The sequence below is a fragment of the Zophobas morio genome, unplaced genomic scaffold (genome assembly GCF_036711695.1).
Source record: "Zophobas morio isolate AGI-343-1 ecotype UQ-CSIRO unplaced genomic scaffold, CSIRO_AGI_Zmor_V1 ptg000030l, whole genome shotgun sequence".
NCBI lineage: Eukaryota > Metazoa > Arthropoda > Insecta > Coleoptera > Tenebrionidae > Zophobas > Zophobas morio.
Window position 1 is genome coordinate 3059160 of NW_026972135.1, and position 17206 is coordinate 3076365.

Consider the following 17206-nt stretch of genomic DNA (forward strand, 5'->3'; position numbering starts at 1 on the left):
AACACCATTAATTTTTTAATTACAAGTGAAGATAAATAACTCGATTATCAATTTATTGTTGACAGTTAAGAGTTCTACGCCCTAAATTAATTAATTCATTAATTTTCGGAAAAGCGGAAGTCTTGCCTCCATAACCTGTTAACGCAATTTTACAGCTATGCAACGTATTATCCAACAATTTACCGCAAATCCATTATCTTCGCTAATAAGCGAGATGTTGTGTTAAGCAAATCTTGTAAACACACACATCGACTAAAAAATTATTTGTCTTTCCTCAACGTCGTACGATTTTTTCGTAATATTTTTGCCTGGTTACCTAAAAACGAAACATAATCTTAATCACTGAAAAACGTTCAATTGCCCATTATTCATCCCACGCTTGTCAGTTAACAGAAATTAATTTCAGATAAACGAGTTTGTGTTTGTTTGTAGATTACTCCCGAGACACAATATCTTCGTAAAATTTAATTGAATCTGAAAGTTCCACTTTGATAAGATTTTTAACTACTGGCTTGTGTTGCTTTAGAAACGAAATGTTACAAACGTAAACTTTAATAGCAGGCCTTGGAAAAAGTTACCACTGGCTCTGTTTCCTGTAAAATAAAATCGTAGTTCGTGAATTGGAAAAACTACAATTAGCATAAAGTGTGATAACATACACACTTAAGTCACTTTGTCTAGACGCCGCAAAAAATATTATTCATTCATTTTTGGTGTTGCGGGTGTGCGTCACTTCAAAATTAAAACTGAGTTGAAAAATTTACTGTTATTATTATGGTTATTAGTAGGTTTTATTAATTAAATGATAAATAGAAATCAAGGCGAATCTAGTTTAATGCTGCTCTGCTCAACCTCAACACAGATGTAAATTTAAAATCAACACAAAATAAAAAAAGTGCAGAATTGTATACGCCAACGTAAAGAATTAACAACTCGGAGCGTAAAATTCGATATTGCAGTTGTTTGTTGTTTTTATTTGTGCAATTTAACGCAATTTGTGGCTTGAAAATTTGAAAAGAAACAGGAAAAAAAATCTGTTTTCCAAATTCTACTACAACGTTGCCAAGTTTTTCAAATTTTCCGGGTTATTATTGAACTCTGGGTTACAGCATTTTGTTTGACTGTGGTGTAAATAAAATTGGGTTTTAATAAACAGAGTGTTTATACAAAAAATTGAATTATACCAATTTTTTTAATTTCTTCCAGAATTTTAGATAATTTTTCTAACGATTTCGTCTTCTATTGCCTAAATGAAACACCCTGTATTTTAGGAGATAGATTACAAAAAAAATGTTTTCATTGAGACCATAATGGTATTGTTTTTGGGATTACGTTGCGTACACAGAGCTTTTTGCTGGTATTGGTTGTGCTTCAAAGGCAAGGAATACTCCGTGGAAATATTTTTTTGCATTTATGATTCCTCAGTTCTAAGTTTTTAACCGTTAACTTTTGTCGTTCGTTATTTATGTACTGGAATATGGCAGTAAAATAGGGTTCCTACATATTGTATTAAACGAAAATAGTTGACATTACCCGAAAAAAACGTACTCAATTTTGTCAAAGTATTGGTATTTGGACACAAAATTATAGGCCATAGATTCGTCTGCTAACTATTTTTTTAGTAATATACATACAGGGACCCTACTTCTAGATCAGAAAATTGTTTCTACATTAAGAATCTTTTAACTCACTTTTTTTATTAAATAAAATAATAAAAAAATAGACATCAAACTGATTTTTCCTTCTTTTGAATTTCACAACAAATTTCAAAAGTTTCCTCAATTTGAACTTAAAATTTGTGCTTAAAACGGTTTTATAAAAATTTTCAGGATTAAATATAAATTTAAATAACTGAACTGTCTAAATTATTAAATTACTTTAAATCAATTTTTTAAAGTTTGCTGTCTTTCGTAAGTACTTGTTTTCTTATTTTTACTTTATTTAACTTCAGGTGTTTATTACAGGATTTAAAATTTCAGTAAAAATTTGTCTCTCCTGTATATCAATTTTAAAAAATAAAAAAAATCAAAGCGTAAAGATGGTTAGACAGAACCTCTTACTGGTATGGGTTGTGCTTCAAAGGTAAGGAATCCTCTGCGGAAATATTTTTTTCATTTATGTTTCGGCAGTTGTGAGTTTTGAACCATTAATTTCTGTGGTTCGTTATGTATGTAGTGGAATATGACAATAAAATAGAGTCCCTGCATATTGTATTAAAAGAGAATTGTTGACATTTATCACCTATCATGTTGACCCGAAAAAAATACTCAATCTTGTCAAGATATTGACTGATATTTGGACACAATATTATAGGCGATAGATCCGTCACACTAGATTTTTTTTAATAATATACATACAGGGACTCTACTTCTAGGTTAGATATTTGTTTTACTCACTCTTTTTATTGGATAAAACTGTAAAAAAATAGACATCAAACTGATTTTTTCCTTTTTTTTGAATTTCAAAATTTTCCTCAATTTCAACTTTAAACTTGTGTTTAAAACGGTTTTAGAAAAATGTCCACGATGAAAAGATTTTAAGTAGCTGATTGTGCTTTATGAACGAGGAAAGTTCTATCTAAATTACTTTAAATCAATTTTCTTAAGTTATAAGATTTTTGTTTTTTCTGTTTTTGTTATATACTTATTTTCTTATTTTTACTTTTTCATCAGTCTTATATTTTTAAAATGGAACACCCTGTATTTCAGTCTATATTTTACAACATGTAATCCAGTTGAAACAGATTTAACTTCAGCTTTTTGTTGCAGGATTTAAAATTTCAGTGAAAATTTGTCTCCTATATAGCATATCTAAAAAAATAAAAAAAACCAAGGTGTAAAGATAGCTCTTGCTGGTATTGGTTGTTGTTGAAAGGCAAAGAATACTCTGTGGAAATATTTTCTTCCATTTATTGTTGAACTGTTAATTTTTGTGGTTCATTATTTATGTAGTGGAATATGGCAGTAAAATAGGGTCCCTACATATTGTATTAAAAGAGAATTATTGACATTTGTCACCTGTCATGTTTGCTCGAAAAAAATGTACTCAGTCTTGTCAAGGTATTTATAGGCAATAGGTCGGCCTGCTAACTATTTTTATAATAACATATGTAGAGGGACCCTACTTCTAAATCAGAAATTTGTTTCTACAGTAAAAATCTTTTAACTCACTTTTTTTGGACAAAATTATTTAAAAAATAGACATCAGACTGAGATTTTCCTTCTTTTAAATTTCAAAACAAATTTCAAAATTTTCCACAATTTCAACTTAAAACTTGTGTTTAAAACGGTTTAAAACCATATTAGAAAAATTTTCACGATGAAATGAATTTAAATAACTGATTGTCTTTTGCTGTCTTCTGTATACATTTTCTTATTTTTACCTTTTCATCTGTGAATTTTGGATACTTTTTCTGTTTCGTCTTACATTTTTCAAATAAAACACCCTGTATTTCGAATTGTATTTTACAACATCTAATCCAATTTCAATAAAATTCAAAAACTAACTAAATCGTAGTTTTTTCTTGTGTTTTTCTTTAATCGTGAACTCGTTAAACAAATTCTACTTCGGCTTCTTTGCTGCAGGATTTAAAATTTCTATAAAAAATTGTCTCTCCTATATAATATCATATCTAAAAAATAAAAAAATCAAAGCGTATTGGTTGTGCTTCAGAGACAAGGGACACTCAATGGAAATATTTCTTGCATTTATATTTCTTCATTACAGAGTTCTGAAGCGTCAATTTTTGTCGTTTCTTAATTATGTAATGGAATATGGCAAAGTAGAGTTCCTACATATTATAGTAAAAGACAATAGTTAACCTGTCATATTTACTCAAAAAAAAGTATCCAATTTTCTTAAAGTTTTGATCGATGTTTGAAGGGAATCTTATAAGCGATAAATCCGTCTACTAACTTTTTTTTTAAATATGCATACAGGGACCCTATTTGTTTCAATTAGATCAAAAATTTGTTTCTACAGTAAAAATCTTTTAACTCACTTTGTTTATTCGATAAAAATATAAAAAAAAATAGATCAGACTGATTTTTTCTTTCTTTTGTTTTTCAAAATAAATTTCAAAATTTTCTTCAATTTTAACTTAAAACTTGTGTTTAAAATGGATTCAAACGATTTTAGAAAAATGTTCACGATGAAATGGACTTAAGTCATTGATTGCTCCTCCTAAACTAATTTTTCTTAAGTTATAATATAATATTTAAGTCTTTTGCTGTCTTCCGTATATTATTATTTTCTTATTTTTATCTTTTTCTCAGTGGATCTTGAATATTTTACAAGATCTAATCCAATTTCAACTAAATTGAAGAACTAATTAAATGGTACTTTTTTCCTGTTTTTTTTCATTCGAAAACTCATAATTAATAAAACAGCTTTAATTTAAACTTCTTTGTCATTGTATTGGTTGTACTTCAGAAGCCAGAGCTACTCAGGGGAAATATTTGTTTGCCTTTATATTTCCTCAATATTGAGTTTTGAAGCGTTAGTTTTTGTCGTGCGCTATTTATGTAATGGAATATGGAACAAAATAGAGTTCCTATATGTTGTAGTAAAAGAAAATACATAGTTGACATTTGTCACCTGTCATGTTTACTCAAAAAAAATGTATTTAATCTTGTCAACATTTTGACTGATATATATTTGGACATAATATTATAGGCGATAGATCCGTCTTCTTACTATTTTTTAATAATATACATACAGGGACCTTAGTTCTAGATCTCAAATTTGTTTCTCCAGTAAAAATCGTTTCACTCACTGTTTTTATTCGATAAAAATATAAAAAATAGAAATCTTCTTCTTCCGAATTTCAAAGTAAATTTCAAAATTTTCCTCCATTTCAACTTACAATTTGTGTTTAAAACGGTTTTAGAAAAATGTCCACGATGAAAAGAACTTAAGTAACTGATTGTGCTTCATGAACGAGGAAAGTTCTATCTAAACTGCTTTAAACTTTAAAGCAAATTTTCTTAAGTTATAATATTTAAGTCTTTTGCTGTCTTTCGTATATATTTTCTTATTTTTTACCTTTTCATCAGTTGATCTTGGATAATTTTTCGTCGTATATTTTCCAAGTTAAACACCCTATATTTCAGTATATGTTTTACAAGATGTAATCCAATTTCCACAAAATTGAAGAACTAATTAAATTGTACTTTTTCTTGTTTTTTTTTTCATTCGGAAACTCATTCAACAGATTTAATTTCAACTTCTTTGTCATTGGATTTAAATTGTTTGTCAAAAATAGTCTCATTCTTCCGTATATACCATATCTAAAAAATAAAAAAAAAACATGTTTGTATTGGTTGTGCTTCAGAATCCACGAATACTCAGTGGAAATATTTGTTTGCCTTTATATTTCATCTGTACTGAGTTTTGAAGCGTCAGTTTTTGTCGTGCGTTATTTATGTAATGGAATATGGAACAAAATAGAGTTCCTGTATGTTATAGTAAAAGAAAATACATACTTAACATTTATCGCCTGTCATGTTTACTCAAAACAAAAATGTTCTCAATCTTGTCAAGGTTTTGACTGATATTTGGACATAATATTGTAGGCGATAGTTCCGTTTTGTTTTTTTTTTTTAATAATAATATACATTCAGGGACCCTAGTTCTAGATCTCAAATTTGTTTCTCCAGTAAAAATCGTTTAACTCACTTTTTTTATTAGATAAAAGCATAAAAAACAGAAATTTTTTCCTTGTTTTGAATTTTAAAGTAAATTTCAAAATGTTCCTCAAATTCAACTTAAAATTTGTGTTTAAAACGGATTTAAAACGGTTTTAGAAAAATGTCCACGATGAAATGAACTTAAACTTTAAACCCTAAACCAATTTTTCTTAAGTTGTAATATTTAAGTAATTTGCTGTCTTATTTTTACTTTTTTGTCAGTTAATCTTGGATATTTTTTCATACTATGTCGTCTTATATGTTTCAAATTTTTCAAAAAATTGTTCAAAACACGCTGTAGTTCAGTCGGTATTTTACAAGATCAAATCAAATTTCAACAAAATTAAAGAACTAATTAAATTTTTTTTGTTGTAGGATCTAATATTTTTGTGTAAAATTCTGTTCCCTATATACCATATCTAAAAAATAAAAAAAAAGCGTAAAAATCGTTACATGTATGCTTCAGCGGCAAGGGAGACTCAGTGGAAATATTTTTTAGCTTTTATTTCTTCAGTACCGAGTTTTGAAGTGTCAATTTTTGTCGTTCGTTAATCGTTGTTTACTTATGTAATGAAATAAGGCAACAAAATAGAGTCCCTACATATTTTAGTAAAAGTTAGGATAAACTCTCGTAGGTAGTAAACTCGCCTGAAAACTTTTTTTTAATGCATATGTATGTATGTGTATAGGAACCCTATTTTTTATCAGAAATTTCTAATAAATCTGCGAAAAATTCAGCAACCTTTTTGCTAGCAATAGTTGTGCTTCAGAGGCAAGGGAAGCTCATTGGAAATAATTATTGCATTTATAACCTTCCACTGCTGAGTTTTGAACCGTAAATTTTTGTTCTCGTTATTTATCTAGGTAATGAAATATGGAAATAAAATAGGGTCCCTACATATTATAGTAAAAGAGAATAATTGACAGCTGTTAACATCATGTTTACTCAAAAAAAATCCACTGTTCATGGGCGAGGAAATTTCTGTCTAAACAACTTTTGGATATTTTTTCAAACTATTTCGTCTTACATTTTTCAAATGAAATACCGAATGTTTAAAAAAATGTGTTTTCTTAAGTAGTTTTATTATGATACTGGATTCATTACCATTACTACTAATAGGTTTGTTAATAATTATGTCTTTGCCGTAGGCGTAATAGCTACAAGTTTTTCCAGGGTCTTGCTTCCGGTCCAAAAATTAATAGTTTTTTTTTGTATATTTTTTACTTTTGAAAAAAAAAACAAAAACCATTATTAAAAGTAACTTTATTGTATAACTTATAGACATAAAAATTAGAAGAATATAGTATTATTAGTATTATTAGATTTACTAGAAACCGGTGCTTTTCCACCACCAACCACTGGGCCTTCCCATGCCACCTTCGCCACATAGATAACCAGAAACCAGCAACCACTCTAATCCTCTTAATAGCCACCTTAAGTCGCAGCATCAATTATCAATCAGCCTCTGTAAGATCAAGGACACGTTCCATTTTTTCCTTCCATTTTTTACGACTTGTCCGATTTGCATTTCAAGGTATCGCCACATTGCCAATCGACCACAAATCCCGCCGAAGCTCGTTTTGAAACAAGAGAAATCCGCGCTTTTTACCTAATCTCAGGAAGAAAGTTTGCGGCTAACCATTTATCCAAACATTATATAAACGAGCACAAAGAAATGCTATTCCATCCATTAAACTACTCACATCCGGATATTAAGACAAATTTTGCGTTTAGCGATTAGGCTCAATTTACGTGACGTAACGCAACGAGGAAACAATTGCCGGCTACAATCGCGCTACCTTCGGTCAAGATCAAGGCATGCCGCGCGAGGCGCAACCTTGCTACTAGCGCCCTTTTGTTTGCCACGGCCGCCTTGATAACACGAATTAAGCGCTGCGCTCGCCTTGACAGTGAATTTTTCTCGAGTAGAGGGAAATTAGCCGTGGACGAGGAAATGGGCGATTTGAAAATGCATAGTTATATGTAATTTATGGAATAGTGACTATGACATTCATTCAATGGCGACGCAATAGTATAGAAAAATGAAGGTTTTTTGACAGTTGGCTGTGGTTTTCAGGATCACCATATTTTGGGGTTAAGAGTTTTTAAATAAAATAAAATAATTGCACATTTTTTCTGATCGAAAAATAGGGTACTTTATCCAAACATTTTTTTTTAGTAAATATTACAGATAACAACCGTAAATTATTCTCTTGTAGTGTAATATGTAGGAACCCTAGTCTGTTGCTAGTTCAAAACTCAGTAATGAAGGACTATAAATGCAATATCTGATTATTTCCAGCACAAATAATGCTCGCAAAAAGTTCCATATAACTATCTCTCCACACTGACTTTTTTATTATTTTTTTCATTTATTTATTTTTTTATATGAAATACAGTAATAGTGGAGACCATTTTTGGCAGATTTATTACAAATTTCTGCTCTAAAAACAGGATTCCTGCAATTATGTTTAAAAAAAAAAGTTTTCAAGTAAGTCATCATTATTATATTTTTTTATAAACATCACAATCATAGCTGTCAACTATTCTCCTTTACTATAATATGTACGAGCCCTATTCTGTTCCCATATTTCATTATCTACATAATTTTTTTTGTTATCGTACACGAAAAAGACTTTCCCATTTAAAAATAGGGTTCCTGTACGCATTTTTCAAAAATAAAATATTATTCAAAAACTTGGCAAAGTTGGCGCCATTTTTTTTTTTTTGAGTAAACATAGGAGGTGACAGCTGTCAACTATTTTCTTTTACTGTAATATGTAGGGACCCTATTCCGTTGCCATATTTCAATACATACCTAATAAGGAACAAACGATTCAAAACTCAGTAATGACGGATAATAATTGCAATAATTACTTCCAGTGAGCTTCCTTTGTCTTTGAAACACAACTAATGCTGATTTTTTAATTTTTTTATTATTATTTTTTTAATTTAATATACAAGTGGAGACCATTTTTGGCAGAACTATCACAAATTTCTGATTGAAAAATAGGGTTACTGCATGTATGTTTTTAAAAAAAAAAGTTTTTAGGTAAGTCTATTATCCTTAAGAGGTTATCCAAATACCATTCAAAACCTTGGCAATGTTGGCCATACTTTTTTTTTTAATAAACATCACAAATCATGGCTGTCAACTATCTTCTTTTATTATAATATGTAGGAACCCTATTCTGGGTCATATTTCGTTACCTTAATAATTTTTTTAGATATTGTACATGGAAGAGACAATTTTTGGTAGAAATAGAAATATTACAACTTTCTGATCTAAAAATAAAGTTCCTGTATGTAATATAAAAATAGAAAAGAAATATAGTTTGCAACTGAGTATATCGCCTATAACAGTTTGTCTAAAATATTAGTCAAAAACTTGACAAGGTTGGCCCCATTATTTATTTATTTTTTTTTTTCAGTAAACATGACAGGTGTCAGCTGTCAACTATTTTATTTTACTGTAATATGTAGGGACCTTATTCCGTTGCCATATTTCGATACATACCCAATAACGACCGAACGATTCAAAACTCAGTGCTGACGGATAATAAATGCAATAATTATTTCCAGTGAGCTTCCTTTGTCTTTGAAGCACAACTAGTGCTCGCAAAAAGTGCCACGTAAATATCTCTACATACTGTTTTTTTTAATTTTTATTTATTTATGTTTTTAATTTAAGATACAAGTGGAGACAATTTTTGGCAGAATTATCACAAATTTCTGATCGAAAAATAGGGTTACTGCATGTATGCTTTTCAAAAAAAAAAGTTTCTAGGTAAGTCTATCATCCTTAACAGGTTATCCAAACACCAACCAAAACCTTGGCAATGTTGGTCATATATTTTTTAATAAACATCACAAATCATCGCTGTCAACTATTTTCTTTTATTATAATATGTAGGAACCCTATTCTGTTGCCATATTTCGTGACATACATAAATTTTTTAGATATCGTATATGGAAGAGACAATTTGTTGGTGGAAATATTACAACTTTCTGTTCTAAAAATAGAGTTCCTGTATGTAATTTTCAACAAAAAAAAAAATACATATAATTAGCAACTGAGTATATCACCTATAACAGTTTATCTAAAATATTAGTCAAAAACTTGACAAGGTTGGCCCCATTTTTAATTTTCAGTGAACATGACAGGTGTCAGCTGTCAACTATTTTATTTTACTATAATATGTGGGAACCTTATTCCGTTGCCATATTTCAGTACATACCTAATAACGAACAAACGATTCAAAACTCTGTAATGACAGATAATAAATACAGTAATTATTTCCAGTGAGCTTCCTTTGTCTTTGAAGCACAACTAATGCTTGCAAAAAGTGCCACGTATATATCTCTACACACTGTTTTTTTTTTATTTTTTTAATTTAACATACAAGTGGAGACAATTTTTGACAGAATTATCACAAATTTCTGATCGAAAAATAGGGTTACTGCATGTATGCTTTTCAAAAAAAAAGAGTGTCTAGGTAAATCTATCATCCTTAGGAGGTTATCCAAATACCAACCAAAACCTTGGCAATGTTGGTCATATTTTTTTTTAATAAATATCTCAAATCATGGCTGTCAACTATTTTCTTTTATTATAATATGTAGGAACTCTATTCTGTTGCCATATTTCGTGACATACATAAATTTTTTAGATATCGTATATGGAAGAGACAATTTTTGGTAGAAATATTACAATTTTCTGATCTAAAAATAGAGTTCCTGTATGTAATTTTCAACAAAAAAAAAAATACATATAATTAGCAACTGAGTATATCACCTATAACAGTTTATCTAAAATATTAGTCAAAAACTTGACAAGGTTGGCCCCATTATTTTTTTTTTTCAGTAAACATGACAGGTGTCAGCTGTCAACTATTTTATTTTACTATAATATGTAGGAACCTTATTCCGTTGCCATATTTCAATACATACCTAATAACGAACAAACGATTCAAAACTCAGTATTGACGGATAATAAATTCAATAATTATTTCCAGTGAGCTTCCTTTGTCTTTGAAGCACAACTAATGCTCGCAAAAAGTGCCACGTATATATATATCTCTACACACTGTTTTTTTTTTATTTATTTAATTTTTTAATTTAACATACAAGTAGAGACAATTTTTGGCAGAATTATCACAAATTTCTGATGGAAAATAGGGTTACTGCATATATGCTTTAAAAAAAAAAAGGCTTTTAGGTAAGTCTATCATCCTTAACAGGTTATCCAAATACCAACCAAAACTTTGGCAATGTTGGTCATATTTTTTTTAATAAACATCACAAATCATGGCTGTCAACTATCTTCTTTTATTATAATATGTAGGAACCCTATTCTGCTGCCATATTTCGTTACCTTAATAATTTTTTTAGATATTGTACATGGAAGAGACAATTTCTGGTAGAAATAGAAATATTACAGCTTTCTGATCTAAAAATAAAGTTCCTGTATGTAATTTAAAAAAGAAAAAAAATTGTTTGCAACTGAGTATATCACCTATAACAGTTTGTCTAAAATATTAGTCAAAAACTTGACAAGGTTGGCCCCATTATTTATTTTTTTTTCAGTAAACATGACAGGTGTCAGCTGTCAACTATTTTATTTTACTATAATATGTAGGGACCTTATTCCGTTGCCATATTTCAGTACATACCTAATAACGAACAAACGATTCAAAATTCAGTACTGACGGATAATAAATGCAATAATTATTTCCAGTGAGCTTCCTTTGCCTTTGAAGCACAACTAGTGCTCGCAAAAGGTGCCACATAAATATCTCTACACAGTGTGTTTTTAATTTTTATTTATTTATTTATTTTTTAATTTAACATACAAGTGGAGACAATTTTTGGCAGAATTATCACAAATTTCTGATCGAAAAATAGGGTTACTGCATGTATGTTTTTCAAAAAAAAAAAGTTTTTAGGTAAGTCTATTATCCTTAAGAGGTTATCCAAATACCAACCAAAACCTTGGCAATGTTGGTCATATTTTTTTTTAATAAATATCACAAATCATGGCTGTCAACTATTTTCTTTTATTATAATATGTAGGAACTCTATTCTGTTGCCATATTTCGTGACATACATAAATTTTTTAGATATCGTATATAGAAGAGACAATTTTTGGTAGAAATATTACAACTTTCTGATATAAAAATAGAGTTCCTGTATGTAATTTTCAACAAAAAATATATATAGCTAGCAACTGAGTATATCACTTATAACAGTTAATCTAAAATATTAATCAAAAACTTGACAAGGTTGGCCCCATTATGTTTTTTGTTGTTCAGTAAACATGACAGGTGTCAGCTGTCACTAATAATTTTATTTTACTACAATATGTAGGGACCTTATTCCGTTGTTATATTTCAATACATACCTAATAACGAACAAACGATTCAAAACTCAGTATTGACGGATAATAAATGCATTAATTATTTCCAGTGAGCTTCCTTTGTGTTTGAAGCACAACTAGTGCTCGCAAAAAGTGCCACGTAAATATTTCTACACACTGTGTTTTTAATTTTTGTTTATTTATTTATTTTTTAATTTAACATACAAGTGGAGACAATTTTTGGCAGAATTATCACAAATTTCTGATCGAAAAATAGGGTTACTGCATATATGCTTTTCAAAAAAAAAAAGTTTTTAGGTAAGTCTATCATCCTTAACAGGTTATCCAAACACCAACCAAAACCTTGGCAATGTTGGTCATATTTTTTTTAATAAACATCACAAATCATGGCTGTCTACTATTTTCTTTTATTATAATATGTAGGAACTCTATTCTGTTGTCATATTTCGTGACATACATAAATTTTTTAGATATCGTATATGGAAGAGACAACTTTTGGTAGAAATATTACAACTTTCTGATCTAAAAATAGAGTTCCTGTATGTAATTTTCAACAAAAAAAAATATATATGTAGTTAGCAACTGAGTATATCACCTATAACAGTTTATCTAAAATATTAGACAAAAACTTGACAACGTTGGCCCCATTTTTAATTTTCAGTAAACATGACAAGTGTCAGCTGTCAACTATTTTATTTTACTGTAATATGTAGGGACCTTATTCCGTTGCCATCTTTCAATACATACCTAATAACGAACAAACGATTCAAAACTCAGTATTGACGGATAATAAATGCATTATATATCTGTACACACTGTTTTTCTAATTTTTATTTATTTATTTTTTTAATTTAACGTTCAAGTGGAGACAATTTTTGGCAGAATTATCACAAATTTCTGATCGAAAAATAGGGTTACTGCATATACAGGGTGTTTCTTTTATTTGATACAACCCCTGTAACTTTTTTAGTCTTGAAGATAAACCCGTAGTTCTTTAACCAAATTTGTATCATTCTCAAAGATTTATATGATGGTAAACACACATTTTTATTATCACTGGCGGTAGAACCGGAAATGACGTCAACTTATTTTTTTTTAATGGAACACTATGTATATTTTTTCATAAATGGAAAGATTGATTTTTTCACTACAAAAAATCAAAAGCAACCGATATTCTAAAATCAATAATAAAAAAGTTATTTAGTAAAATATTTCCAAAATTTTCCGTTTATTTCAAAATCTAGTTGCTTGAAAAACAATAGAAAAATTGTTGCCATCACTAGATCTTTTAAAATGATACAAATTTGCTCAAAGAACTACAGATTTATCTTTAAAAATAAAAAATTTACAGGGGTTGTATCAAATAAAAGAAACAGCCGGTATGCTTTTCAAAAAAAAAAGTTTTTAGATAAGTCTTAACAAGTTATCCAAATACCAACCAAAACTATATATAGTTATGGTTATAATATGTAGGAACCCTATTCTATAAGGAAGAGGCATTTTTTGATAGGAATATTACCAATTTCCTATGTAAAACTAGGGTTCGTCTATTACTTTTAACAGTTTATCCAAATATTCATCAAAATCTTGGTAAGGTTATTCATATATTTTTTAATAAGCATCACAAGTCATTGCTGTCAATTATTCTCTTTTATTATAATATGTAGGAACCCTATTCTGTTCACATATTTCGTTTCTTCAATTTTTCGACTTGTCGTTTATCTACTTTTTGGACTTTTTTTATTTAGATTTTTTAGTTTTTTCTTAATTTTTTTTATTTTACAACTTTTCATTTTTGGAATATTTGGATTTTTCAGTTTCTCGGTTTCTTATTCTTCCATTTTTTAGTTTTTTTTCTTCAATTTTTTCACATGCAATTTCTTCGATTTAACAATTTTTGTTTCATTAATGTTTTGAATTTTTTATTTTTCGATTTTTTAGTTCTTCATTTGTTCAGTTTTTCAATTTTACTTTTTTTAATTTTTCAACTTTTGAATTTTCGATTTATCCATTTTTCCATTTTTCGAAAATACTGTTGTAACATAAACAAATCCTGTTTGCGCAGAAAATTGAGATGAGGGAAAATATTCCAAAATATCAGTTTGAGTACATTTGTTCATTTTGTTAAGAAACTGAAGAATTAAAAATCTAAAAATCTAAAACAGAAGAATTGTGAAACTGACAAATTGAAACGTAGTAAAATCGTAAAAATCGAAAAATGGAAACACTGAAAAAGTGAAAATCAAGAAACTAAAAAATCGAACAAACAAAATATTAAAATACCCAAAAATTGAAAATTAGAATTGAAAAATTGTAAATGAAATATTTGCAAAATAAAAATGAAAAAACTTAAAAAACGAAAAATTATAAAATACAAAATTCGAAAAGATAAGAATTTTAAAAACGGAAAAGAAAAATCGAAAATTACAAATCGAAACATTGTAAAATTGAAAAATTGATGGAATGGAAAATTGAAAAATCGAAGAAAAACGCAAATTCAAATGTGAAAACTCAAAATTTGAAAAAATTCAAAAATTGCAAATATGTATATTAAAAAAAAAGGAAAAATATAAGCCCCGCCCACCCGCCCTATCTCAATTTTGATGATTTTTATATATTTCCTTACATAAACAAAAAGTAAATTTTTGTCGTAGGGTTTTTTTAATGCATTTTTTTTTTAACAATTTGCATCATTTTTAAAGGTTATTTTTTAAAAAGTTGTGGATTTCTAAAGATGTTTACTATACCTTATGGAAACCGCTGACTTTGAGATTTTTATAAAAAGATAAAAATAACACTTCAACGTCAACATTGGGCATCTAAAAAAATGATAAAGCATCTGATAATGAATTAAAGAACAAATGTGGACTTACTATTAATTCCCCCCCTCCCTTTTTTTGGTAATATATACATTTAATTATATAGGGTTTCATACTCCTGCATGTGTGATTCATGAATCCGTGTCGAGTTTTTACCCTTAGCATCCAGATTTTTTGGAAAAAAAATCAATATTTTATAACAATAGTTTACAATGTAACTTTGAAATTCCAAAAATCGAATGCTCTGAAATCATGCATATATTTTAAGATTGTTTGAAACATGTTAAATCGTTAGTCAAAATTTGTCCGTCATCTTACATTTTTGCCAAATTTCTTCAAATTTATTAGTGTTTTTGGGAAAAAACTGAATATGAATCAGTCTTTTCCTCTGCGTTGGGGACAAAATTGATTATTACTAATAAAAATACACTGGAAAAGAAAAAAAAAGTGTAACTCTAATAAATATGACAGATATAAGTGTTCACTCCTCACATCCGATATAAAAGAATGAATGGTCGTCTAGCTGGTTTTGTTTGCCTAGGTTGGTTGTACTGCTGGCGGGCTTCGCCACCGCTCGCCGAAGACTCTGCCCTTGATCTTTACAAGAAGGATTTCTCACCGCAGGTTCTTCTTGAATTATACACAGATAACGAGGAAAAGTGCACACAGGCTAATTAATCCGGTGGCATTAATACATTGCCAAAACACTCAGACCAGTAACCAGTCACTTAAGTCACCAAGAACAAAACCTTAAACCTTACACCTTACTTAAGACGGCCTTCCTTCATAGCCCATCACAATTTCTCAAAACATTTAAAACAAATAATCGAATTTTGCGTTGTACCATTTGCCGTTATGGTCCCTGGACATCGTGGTGTAACTCTCTCATATATAAGGATATCGCGAAAGTTGAAAAAACTTCGAGAACAATAGCAAAGAGAAAAATATAATTATGGTAAGCTATAATAATTGCATCAATTAAAGAAACTAATGATTAGTTTGCATACCTCTTGAACGTAGGTGTTTGGTTATTTTTACACTTTTACTACTTAGCTTTCTATAAATTGCCACTATTCGTTTTAGACGTTGATCTCTGCTATTGTTTTTGTTATACGATGCAAATGTCGTAGTTCGGCTAATTTAAACTGTGTTAATATTTTTACTAGAGCTTGACTTATGGTGAAAAAATATACCCTTGAAGTGTCGCTCTATGAATAAATTTGTATAAATTCATAGGTGTTGTACATAGTTGAATAAACTGTGCAGTCTGATTATTATTATTATTAAATTTGGCTTGTCGTTTTACAAAAATTCGTTAATTAATTGTAGTTCTAATTACAAGTAATTTATTTCCGCCTGTTTGTTGGTTGTCGTCTGTTGGAAATTTATTAACATGATTATTTTTTAATTTAAATTCTACTTTAATGTTATCGTCTAGATAGCAAAACGATAACGAAAAAATGTATTCATCGTAGCACGTTGTTCATCAAAATGTTTTTTTTGTGATCAATTATTATGAATAAACGGTTAGTTAGTTTTTCATTTTTTCGTTGTTTATTTATGTGATGGAATATGACAATAAAATAGAGTTCCTACATGTTAAATAATTAACTATTTAAGTAATGTACATACAGGGAACTTACTTTTAGGCCAGAAACTTGTTTCTCTAGTAAAAGTCTTTCAACTCACTCTATTATTGTTTAATTAATAAATGTTACAAAAAATGTTATTTAGATTCATGTTTTCTTTCTTTTCAATTGTAAACCAATTTAAAAAATTTCTTCAATTTTTACATAAAACCAAGAAAAATTGTTACAATTTGCAAAGTAAAGTTGACTGAGGATTTAGAAAAATGTTCACTATGAAATGGATTTTTGTTAAAAATTTAGTTTCAAATGAAATTTTTCAAATATACATCTGGAAAATCGTCATTTTTCATTTTATCAGGTCTGGAAAAATTATTAAAATTTTTGAAGATCTGAAGCCCAAAGTTGTAATCTACAAGAATCAGTTGAAATCGTCAAGAAAATGTTTTTGAGTAGTTTCCGATTCATGATCGAAAAATGCTGAAAATTTGAGATTTTTGAAAACTTGCTTAAAAATTCTCAAAAAAAAAAATTATTAATAAAAAGAGAAAATATTAATACCCTCGGACTAAAATTTTCGAAACATTTCGGTTTTCGTCTCGAAAATTGATATTTTTTCATTTGATCAATTCTGGTAAAAATGTTGGAATTTTCGAAGAAATGGAAACAAAAGTAACTTCTACAATTCTAAATTCATAAAAAATGCCCTCGGCTAATTTTCCAAGTGTTCCAAGGGA

The 17206-nt window shown here is 28.7% G+C and overlaps 1 protein-coding gene across 1 annotated transcript in view; it reads left to right on the plus strand.

The window, feature by feature from the left end:
• The window catches only part of LOC135138275 (facilitated trehalose transporter Tret1-like), a 50976-nt gene that overhangs the window by 1033 nt on the left and 32737 nt on the right, over nucleotides 1-17206 (plus strand). The gene's annotated exons all lie outside the window — the stretch shown is intronic.